General features: G+C 44.7%; 1 pseudogene; it reads left to right on the top strand.

Moving 5' to 3' along the window:
* The first annotated feature begins 8,271 nt into the window (after positions 1 to 8,271).
* LOC109557049 (AT-rich interactive domain-containing protein 3A pseudogene) lies at positions 8,272 to 10,899 on the top strand (annotated as a pseudogene).
* The last annotated feature ends 335 nt before the right edge of the window (positions 10,900 to 11,234 follow it).

Below are 11,234 nucleotides of genomic sequence, written 5' to 3'. Positions count from 1 at the left end.
GTTCATGGACAAAGCTGAGAATAGCAAAAATCACATGGAGCTTCTGTGCAAAGGACCAACTGATAACACATGTGAGTGCATTCCGTGTACTGCAAAATGCGGTGCTGCAGGTATTATAAAACTATCTCCAGCATGCATGCTAAGTTGCTTCAGTCATGTCCGGCTCTTTGTGAGCCTATGGACTGTAGCCCACCAGGCTCCTCTGTCCATGGAATTTTCCAGACAAAAATACTTGAGTGAGTTGCCATTTCCTACTCCAGAGGATCTTCTTGACCCAGGGATTGAACACATATCTCCTGCGTCTCCTGCATTGGTTGGCAGATTCTTTATCACTAGCAACATCTGGGAAGCCCCAATTATTTCACAGAAATTCTCTAATGCCTCTATAGTGAATAAGTTCAGAGAGTTGTGGGGTTTCTCAAGATCACAGAAACAGTAAAGGAGATCACAGAACCTAAACTCTATAATCTCCCTGTCCAGAGAACTGGCACCATTCCACACACAGCTGCCTTGAATACATTCATAAGTCAACACCGAAGTTCAGGGAGGAGCTTTTTTTCCATTAAAAAGAAGACTAAATTGTCCCCTTGGAAACAATTTAGATTTATTTCTGCGTTTGGCACTGTCTACAATTAAATTTTAATTTGACCATATTTATAGGAAATCCACAAATTTCAAAGTTTCTCTTCTCTTATCTAGCCTCTTATTTTCCATAATGCAGATCCAGGAGGCAACAGGGCAGGGAGTGAGACAAGTTGAGAAGTTGTTAAACTGACCTACACTAGAGAAATGGCAGGGAGAGTGGGAAAAAAGTGAACAGATTTATGAGCTATTTATGAGGAGATTAGACAATTTTGGTTATTTGAAGACAATAAGGGATTCGAAAGGGTTTCTCTGGTAGCTCAGCTGGTAAAGAATCTGCCTGCAATGCAGGAGACCCCAGTTCAATTCCTGGTTGGGAAAATCCCCTGGTGAAGGGAAACGCTGGGGCTCCCCTTGTGGCTCAGACTGTAAAGAATCTGCCTGCAATACAGGAAACCTGGGTTTGATCCCTCGGTTGGGAAGATCCCCTGGAGGTGGCATAGCAACCCACTCCATATTCTTGCCTGGAGAATCCCATGGACAGAGGAGCTTGGCAGACTACAGTCCATGGGGTCGCAAAGAGTCAGACACGACTGAGCAACCAAGCATGCACACAAGGGATTAGAAAGAAGAGATAAGGCATGTATAGTGACTATCTGTCATTCATGGCTGCCCATATCTTCCAAACACCCTCTCCATAGCTTGATAACCCTTCCCCCCCCGCCCCCCATTGTGAATTTACTCTACCAAGATAGAATTAGGGGGAAATATCCCAATCTCCCTTGCTACTGGATTAGGGATGTGACTAAGATTTTGCTAATCATCTACTTTGATTTAGAGGCAAAGTAGGTGAAGACACAGGCTGAGTGACCAGAGTCCATTTTTGCTGGTGTGGGTACAGCAGAGAAAATATATTCAAGAGTTAGTTTGGGCAGCAAGAGTTTCTAGAACACAGTAGATGAAGCTGGTTCTGGGGACAGCCTCAACAGCCCCCTCACCAGGCCAGTTCCGTAATGTAGTTCCAGGAGTTGTTTTGTGAACTAACATCGCTTCCTTAAATCTGCTTGGGAGAATTTTGTTATCTGCATTTGAAAAACTGACACAAGTATTGTAACTATGTCTTGTTAGATTTCCAAAAATATTCTTATTCTGCTATTTATTCATTTACCAATTTCAGAATCACCTATTGACTTTGTACCATGAAAGATGAGTATTCTGTTGTCTTAAACCACCCATCATTATCCTACAGTTCCCCTTCTCCTGTCCTCTCCTAGTTCTACTATAATTTTTGTTAAATCAGTAGTGATCATTATTATTATGAAAATATTATTCATAGATGAACTAAATAGTAGATATGATTACATTTCTTTGTTTTGGTACTTTCTGTGTTTTCTGGAGTTAAGTGTACTTTTTAAACTTTTTAAATTTCCTGTGTATGTTTACCATATCTTTATACACTTGAATGTCCCAATTCCCACTGTATGTAGCTCAGACAAGTTACTTAATCTCCCTGTGCCTCAGCTCCTTATTGGTAAAATGTAGATAAAAATAAGAGCTGCTCATGGGTTTTCATGAGGATTAAGTGAGTTAAGATATGAAAGAGCTTGCTACTGCTAAGTCACTTCAGTTGTGTCCGACTCTGTGCGACCCCATAGACAGCAGCCACCAGGCTCCCTATCCCTGGGATTCTCCAGGCAAGAACACTGGAGTGGGTTGCCATTTCCTTCTCCAATGCATGAAAGTGAAAAGTGAAAGGGAAGTCGCTCAGTCGTGTCCGACTCTTAGCGACCCCATGGACTGCAGCCTACCAGGCTCCTCCATCCATGGGATATTCCAGGCAAGAGTACTGGAGTGGGGTGCCATCGCCTTCTCTGATGAAAGAGCTTGGACAATGCCTGAAGATAATAAGTCTTCAATGAGGGTTTGTTATTTTTTCCACCCTCCAACAGTGGAGCCAATGGAAGAGCTGGGTGTGGATGTCAGTGCTGAAGATTGTCTAAGTTTAAAAGAATTTTCCTCTGAGTCTGAGATAAAACAATTTTTTTAAAGCCTTGATTGAATTTGTTATAACATTGCTTTGGTTTTTGGTGGCACAGCATGTGGGATCTTAGTTTCTCAACCAGGAATTAACCTGCACCCCCTGCATTGGAAAGTGAAGTCTTAGCCAGTGGACCACCAGGGAAACCCTAAACTGAGATAAAATTAAGAAGACAGCTTCACAGTGGAGGGGAGATAAATGAGCTCATCTAGCTTAGCTGGTAAAGAATACACCTGCAAGACAGGAGACCCCAGTTCAATTCCTGGGTCACGAAGATCCCTGGAGAAGGGATAGGCTACCCACTCCAGTATTCTTGGTGGCTCAGATGGTAAAGGATCTGCCTGCATTGTGGGAGACCTGGGTTCAATCCTTGGGTTGGGAAGATCCCCTGGAGGAGGGCATGGCAACCCACTCCAGGATTCTTGCCTGGAGAATCCCCATGGACAGAGGAGCTAGGTGGGTTACAGTCCATGGGGTCGCAAAGTCAGACACGACTGAGCTGTGCTTAATAGCTAAATGGCTCCACTCTTCACACAAAGTTAGTATCTCATTTTAATGTTAAACACATTGGTCTATCCTCTCCTCTCATTGTGTGTTTCCAGCTGCTTGTTACCCAGGTTTGCATTCTGAGGTCCCTCAGGGATACGTTTCATTAGGATCCATGGCCCTGACTGTGTTCAACTGTGATGCTTGTGTTTAGAAAAAGACCATCTAGAAGAGGGACAAGTGGGATGGCCAGTTGAGAGAGGGAATAAAACACAATAAAAATACAGCTCCTTGGAAGGAAAGTTATGACAAACCTAGACAGCATATTAAAAAGCAGAGACATTACTTTGCCAACAAAGGTCTGTCTAATCAAGGCTAAGGTTTTTCCAGTAGTCATGTATGGATGTGAGAGTTGGACTATAAAGAAAGCTGAGCACTGAAGAATTGATGCCTTTGAACTGTGGTGTTAGAGAAGACTCTTGAGAGTCCCTTGGACTGCAAGGAGATCCAACCAGTCCATCCTAAAGAAGATCAGTCCTGGGTGTTCAATGGAAGGACTGATGTTGAAGCTGAAACTCCAATACTTTGGCCACCTGATGCAAAGAACTGACTCATTTGAAAAGACCCTGATGCTGGGAAAGATTGAGGGCAGGAGGAGAAGGGAACGACAGAGGATGAGATGGTCGGATGGCATCACTGATTCAATGGACATGAGTTTGGGTAGGTTCCAGGAGTTGGTGATGGACAGGGAGGCCTGGTGTGCTGCAGTCCTTGGGGTAACAAAGAGTTGGACATGACTGAGCGTCTGAACTGAACTCAAAAATATAGCATCATCCAAAAGGACTCAAAGCGAGATCATGAAGAGATATTCATACACCCCATGTTCATCATAGCATTATTCATAATATCCAGAGGTAGAAGCAACCCAAGTATCCATTGACAGATGACTGGATGAAGAAATTGTGTTCTATGCCTACAACAGAATATCACATACTACAACATGGATGAAACTTGAAAACATGATACTAAATGAAAAAACAAAGTCACAAAAGAACAAATCATCTATCATTCTACTCCCATGAAGTATCTAAAGTAGTCAAAATAACAAAAACAGAAAGTAGAAAGGTAATTAATAATATGAGGAAATGTTCATGATACTAGTTACAAGAAAGAAACAGTTACAGACGTTTTGTTCAATTCAGTTCTTCACCTGATTAGATGAGGTCCACCACACTAAGAATTACAATCTGCTTTACTCTGTCTACAGATTCAAATGTTAACATCATCAGAAACACCCTCACAGATATACCCGGAATAATGTTTGACGAGTGTCTGGGCATCCTTTGGCTGAGCCAAGTTAAAACATAAATTAGCCATCAGAGTAGGCATCCTTATTGTATGTACAAAGAAACCAAGATTAAAGAGAGTAAAGGACTTGTCAAAGACAAAGCTGGAAAACAGCTGAGCTAAATTCCAACTCAAATGGATCTGGCCCCTAAACTTTGACCATTGGGCTATTCTACTTCCTTTTAAAGACAAGTTTATGGAAGTTACACAGAATTGTGTTGGTAGGTAGATACCCATAACATCAAAACAACGTTTTAATTACTGCTTAATTTGTCTATTGAAAGGCAGTGAAAATGAAGATGGGGGAACAAATAAATGTAAAAGCAACAAGGGGGCTGAGAATAGTTCATGATACATAGTTCCATTATTTTCCACTCTATGCCATCATAACCTGTGTTAATAAATAGGTAGAAATTTACAGAAAGACTATAATGTTTTTAAACATAAAACACTAAAATAGCTACTACCTTGTTTTTCTTAGGTTGGTTTTATGAAACCTAGAGTGTTTTCCTTTAAAAAATTGTAATAAAACAAAAGGATTAACAGTCATTAGTCAAATTTCTTTCCACAAATTCTGACAAGACTACAGTACTGTAAGTAGTCATATCAAGCATGTGCCGCTGCTGCTGCTGCTAAGTCGTTTCAGTCGTGTCTGACTCTGTGGGACCCCATGGACTGCAGCCTACCAGGCTCCTCCTTCCATGGGATTTTCCAGGCGAGAGTACTGGAGTGGGGTGCCATTGCCTTCTCCAAGCATGTGCTATGCTGTCCTTAGTCGCTCAGTCGTGTTTGACTCTCTTTATCCCATGGACTGTAGCCTTCCAAGATCCTCTGTCCATGGGGATTCTCAAGGCAAGAATAAAGGAGTGGGTTGCCATGCCCTCCTCTGGATCTTCCCAACCCATGGATCGAACCAGGTCTCCTGCATTGCAGGCGGATTCTCTACCGTCTGAACCACCAGCATACAAGCATATATTTCATGTGTGACCCATTCTTTCAAATAAGAACAAGAAAAAATAATGAAACAGGGAAAAATGGAAAAAAAATAAGTATATTATCTAGGGATTTTGGACTATATCACTTTTTATGACTTTAATAAAACAAGTAAACTAGCAATTTGTCAGTATTTAGGGCTTCGAAGAAGAAACAAAATATAACTCTAGAGGACTGAGAAAAATAAATATATCAGACTTGCTCTCATTGATCAGATCAATAATTTTACAATGCTAAGAATTCTGTCTTACAAAGATAGAATTTGAAGACTCTATAATTGCACTTCAAATATTTGAAAGACAAACAAGAATACTTTTAAAGCTTTTTGTTCAGCTCTAGAACTTTCAAAAATACTGATATATATATATATATATTTTTTGGCTGCACCACATGGAATATGGAACTTCCCTGCCCAAGGATCAAACCCATGCCTCCTACGTTGGACGCATGAAGTCTTAACTTCTGGACCACCAAGGAAGTCCAACACTGGTATTCTTTAATGTGGAAATGTTCCAGGTTAAAAAAGGCTGGGTGAATGTGTGTGTATATGTGTACACAAAGTCCTAGATAACAGATCACATACTTGCCAAATATTAAGGAGTCATCTCTTCTCCACATTTTGATACCTATATTAGAAAGTTATAACTACATGCTAACTCATTTCACTTTGTTTAACAAAACAGAGCTATTTCCTGAGGAGATGGTAGGAAATTTATTAGGCACCAAACGTCTCTCCTCTGGAGCTTGAGCTCCTAGATTCCGGTCAGTCTCACATGACTTCTGCCACATGACTCTACAGAGTTGCAATCATTAATAATGAGGTTATTAAAATGGCTGGGAAAAGCATTTCATTAAAAATGTTAATTATTCCCTTTTTCTCCTATTATTAAATATGTGTTTTATAATAAAAAGTTAATGTATTTAACCAGGAATGTACTTAAAATGTAGGTGGCTTAGTTGTAAAGAACTGGCCTGCCAATCCAGGAGACACAGGTGATGCGGTTCAGTCCCCGGGTTGGGAAGATCCCCTGGAGGAGGAAATGGCAACGCACACCAGTATTCTTGCCTGGAGAATTCCATGGATAGAGAAGCCTCGAGGTCTGAGTCCATAGGGTTGTGAAGGGTTGGACATGACTTAGGGACTGAGCACACATGCACATACTTAAAATGTACTTGTGACTTTGGATTTTTGTGCTGGCTGTCATTTTTGATAGATATACACATACAAACACAAACACATCATTTCCCTAAGTCAATCAATAGTGGAGACACAAGAAAATATTATGTGAAAATAATTTATTATGGAAACAGTGAGAGACTTTATTTCTGGGGCTCCAAAATCATTGTAGATGGTAACTGCAGCCATGAAATTAAAAGATGCTTGCTCCATGGAAGAAAAGCTAGGACCAACCTAGATAGCATATTAAAAACCAGAGACATTACTTTGCCAACAAAGGTCCATCTAGTTAAAGCTATGGTTTTTCCAGCAGTCATGTATGGATGTGAGAGTTGGACTATAAAGAAAGCTGAGCGCTGAAGAATTGATGCTTTTGAACTATTGTGTTGGAGAAGACTCTTGAGAGTCCTTTGGACTGCAAGGAGATCCAACCAGTCCATCCTAAAGGAGACCAGTCCTGAATAGTCATTGGAAGACTGATGCTGAAGCTGAAACGCCAACATTTTGGTCACCTGATGTGAAGAACTGACTCAATAGAAAAGACCCTGATGCTTGAAAAGATTGAAGGCAGGAGGAGAAGGGGATGACAGAGGATGAGATAGTTGGATGACATCACCGACTCAATGGACATGAATTTGAGCAATCTCTGGGAGTTGGTGATGAACAGGAGGCCTGGCGTGCTGCACTCCATGGGGTTGCAAAGTATTGGATGTGACTGAGTCACTGAACTGAACTGGAAATGGGTCAAAAATTAGAAAGTCATGGAAATGATTTAATCCTCATTTGTGTTAATTATGCTGTGAGTCTCTATAAACAATATGTTATTCAGCAAACAAAATACAAGTGAACAAAACATAATTTCTCTTATGGATGAAGTGGTTTGCCAAGGTCTTTCCCTTAAACTATCTTTCTTATGCAAGGATAATTCTCATATGAAATATAGAGCCTAAGCAGTAATAATCAATATTATTCAACTTCCTTGGGCAATTTAAACCTAACATCAGATGAACAGAGAATAAAAACTATTATAGTCTTTTTTCAAAGAAACAAAAAAAGAGAAAAAACAATAGCCCTTCCATATCTGCCAAATATTGACCCCCAAATTACACTAGTTTCTTATGTTAAGGTATTTTTAACCTCATAATACTGAAAAGATATGTTCCTTCTGCTTTTATTTTTATGCACTACTCTTTATTTCTATAGAAATGTTAAACTTTTACTGGATAATTTTATATGAATTACATAATACTTTGTTTCTAGGATATTAATCCAACTTTTGAAACTTGGTATACATTTCAATAAGCAACCACGAAAATGATTTTTTCATATGTCCACAAATACTTCACAGAACATTTAACAGCTCATAAAGATGGGAGCTATGAGAATTTTTGTTGTATTAAGAAAGTATTACAAACTGAAAAGAAACATCTTATGGAAATAACAGCATTTTATTGAAATTGGAAAGCAGGCACAAACCCGGCAGTGGCCGGGAGCCAGCAGCGTGCAGCTCCTGGCCTGGGCTGGAGGCCAGGCGTGGGGCATGTGCCCCAGAGCGGGCCCTGAGCCCCGCCCAGCGTCCCCGCGCGGTGAGGCTGGGGCAGTTGGTTTCTGTACACACGTGATTGAGCCACCTGCCAGCTGGCGCCACCTGCCTTCCCACCCGCCTCCCTGGTGCCCAGTGTGAGAAAGGAGGTGTCGCCCACCGGCCACTGGCATGCCCAGCCAGCCCTCAGCCTGAGCCCAGCGGCGCCTGCCCCTGCCCCCTGCCACTCTGTACTGCCTTGGCTCCCCCGCGGCCCCCACACTGCAGTGCAGCCAGGCCCTCTCCCCACATGGGCCACCCCCATGGCCCCCTCCTGGTGCCCAGGGCGGCCCGGCCTGCAGGGCCATGAAGCTGCAGGCTGTGATGGAAATGCTACCGCTGTGGTAGCAGCAGGCACACCAAGAACTGGAGGCCCGGCAGCCACCGCCGCCCCCTGAACCCCCAGCCCGCACCAGGGTCACTCCGGAAGAGGACAGGGAGCCTGAAAGCGCCTGGATGCAGTGGGTGCAGATGGCCGCCCTGGCCGCCATGCGCCCAGTCCCAGCTCGGAGGACGCCCCTCACCCACCCCCCCAGCTCAAAGGATGAGGATGTGGTCCTGGAGGGGGCAACGGGCTCACCCACCCGACCCAGCCGAGGCAGGGAGGCAGCCAGCCTCCCCGGGGGCAATGGCCGCTTTGAGGATGCAGGCTTCGACGATGACCTGAAGCCAAAATGGGAGGAGGAGGAGCTGGAGGAAGACCTGAGGGACGACAAAGAGGACGAGGAGGATGAGGACTATGAGGATGAGGAGGGGCTTGGGCCCCGGGGCACCGCCAGCCTGGGCCCCTCAGCCCTGTTCCCCCACAAGGCTCAGCTGCTCCAAGCCTTCCGCCCGGACAGTGGATCCCGGCACTGGGTGGCCAGGAGCACCCGGGAACTGGCCCGGCTGTCCCCGGAGGGGTTGCCCGTCCTGCACCTCAGCTGCAGCCACCAGACCACGGGGACTGGACATATGAGGAGCAGTTCAAGCAGCTGTATAAACTGGACGCAGACCACAAGAGGAAGGAGTTCCTGGATGACTTGTTCAGTTTCATGCAGAAGCGAGGGACACCTGTGAACCGCATCCCATCGTGGCAAAGCAGGTGCTCGACCTGTTCATGTTGTATGTGCCGGTGATGGAGAAGGGCAACCTGGTGGAGGTCATCAACAAGAAGCCGTGGCGGGAGATTACCAAAGGACTGAACCTGCCCACATCCATCACCAGTGCTGCCTTCATGCTGCGAACCCAGTATATGAAGTACCTGTACCCCTAGGAGTGTGAGAAGAGTGGCCTCAGCAACCCCAACCAGCTCCAGGCAGCCATCGGCAGCAATCGGAGGGAGGGCCAGCACCAGAGCTTTGGGGGCTCCCTCTTTGCCTACTTGCCGGCCGGGGCCCACAGCATGCGGTCCTCGCCCAAGCTGCCTGTGTCCTCCCTGGGCCTGGCCACCAGCACCAATGGCAGCTCCATCACCCCAGCCCCCAAGGTCAAGAAAGAGGAGGATGTGGCCATCCCCATCACAGTCCCCAGCTGCCTGCCAGTCTCCCTGGTCACCCAGTGGTGGTGGCCCAGGCAGCAGCAGCCCAAGCGGCCGTAGCAGCACAGGTGGCTGCCTTGGAGCAGCTTCAGGAGAAACTGGAGTATGGGGAACCTCCTGAGAAGAAAATGGCCCTAGTGGCAGAGGAGCAGCAGCAGCTGATGCAGCAGGCACTTCAGCAGAACTTCCTGGCCATGACGGCACAGCTGCCCATGAGCGTCCATGAGATCAACAGCCAAGCCTCTGAGAGCAACCAGGACTCAGCTACGAACCTGACCAGCACCAACGACAGCAAGAGTATTGACATGTCAGGAGAGATTAACGGAATCATGTACACAGGAGTGCTGTTCGACCAGCTGCCGGCCTCCACGCCACGCTCCGCTCCCAGCAAAGGTGGAGGCGGCAGCAGCCGGGGAGGAAACAGCGGGACCCACAGCAGCAGCAGCCGTGCAGGCAGCTAGGCAGGGCCAGCAGGGATGTCTGCACTCCCGACAGCCACCTCAAACACTCTCCATCCTGGGAACCTGCCAGACTGGGCAGGGGGGTCCAGGTGGGCCAAGCAGGGGCTGGGATGGAGGAAGATACTGGTGGGGAGGGGAGGTATCCACAGAGGAGCAACAGCTTAACACCAAAAGGAGAAGAAAAATATGTATACATATATAAAGAAAATTTAATAAAATGGGAAAACCAAGGAACACTTGAATTACTCAGGTTTCGGACATTCAGAGATGAATTGTGAGAATATCAAAGGAAATTAGAAATGAGAGAGGCAAATGTCTACTAGGGCCTGCAGCCCTGGTGAACCCATGTGGGCTGGTGTCTGGTTTCAACAGGCCAGTCCTGTTTACCTCATACATCCCTGCACTGTGTTTTTTCATTTTTATCTGGTTTTTTTCTTTGCCTTTGTTTTTTTTTTGGGGGGGTCCATTTGTCACACACTCACCACACCCAGCTCCTTGTGTTGAATGAAACCCCTGAGCCAAGATCAGTTGAATTTTTTTGTTATTGTTGCTTTCGGGAACTTTGTTGTTGTTTTTTTAAAAGAAATAGTGAAATTCAAACTCTATAGGGTTTTTAAGAGGTTTTCGGGGTTTTGTTTTGTAAATATTCTATTTTATTCTTGGGGGAGGAATCAAACCTAGGAAAAGGGTATATGTATATCTATATATTTGTATTCATTCAGGGCAACTGGACTTGAAAAAGAAAGAAAGGCAAAAAAAAAAAAAAAACAAGTTAAAAAAAAAGAAATTGGAAAGCATAGCATTTATATATCAATATTTTTAATATCCACAAACTTATTTGAGGAAGTGCAGTCAGTGACAGTGGTCGTTTTAAAACATTACACCAACTCTCTGACAGTTTATCCTGCTCTGTCCACAGAACGCTTGAACCAAGGCCCTTCTCATCTTATGCCAGAAACAAAATAGGACTAAGGCCAGGTTCTGGTGCAATTTGTGAGGCACTGGTTTGCAGAGTTGTTGGTGTGATGGCTTAGCCTGTGGACTCCTCT

Source organism: Bos indicus, chromosome 3, assembly GCF_029378745.1.
Source record: "Bos indicus isolate NIAB-ARS_2022 breed Sahiwal x Tharparkar chromosome 3, NIAB-ARS_B.indTharparkar_mat_pri_1.0, whole genome shotgun sequence".
In the NCBI taxonomy this organism is placed as follows: Eukaryota; Metazoa; Chordata; class Mammalia; order Artiodactyla; family Bovidae; genus Bos; species Bos indicus.
Note: the sequence above shows the minus strand (reverse complement) of the source record. Positions and strands in the feature narration are given on the sequence as shown.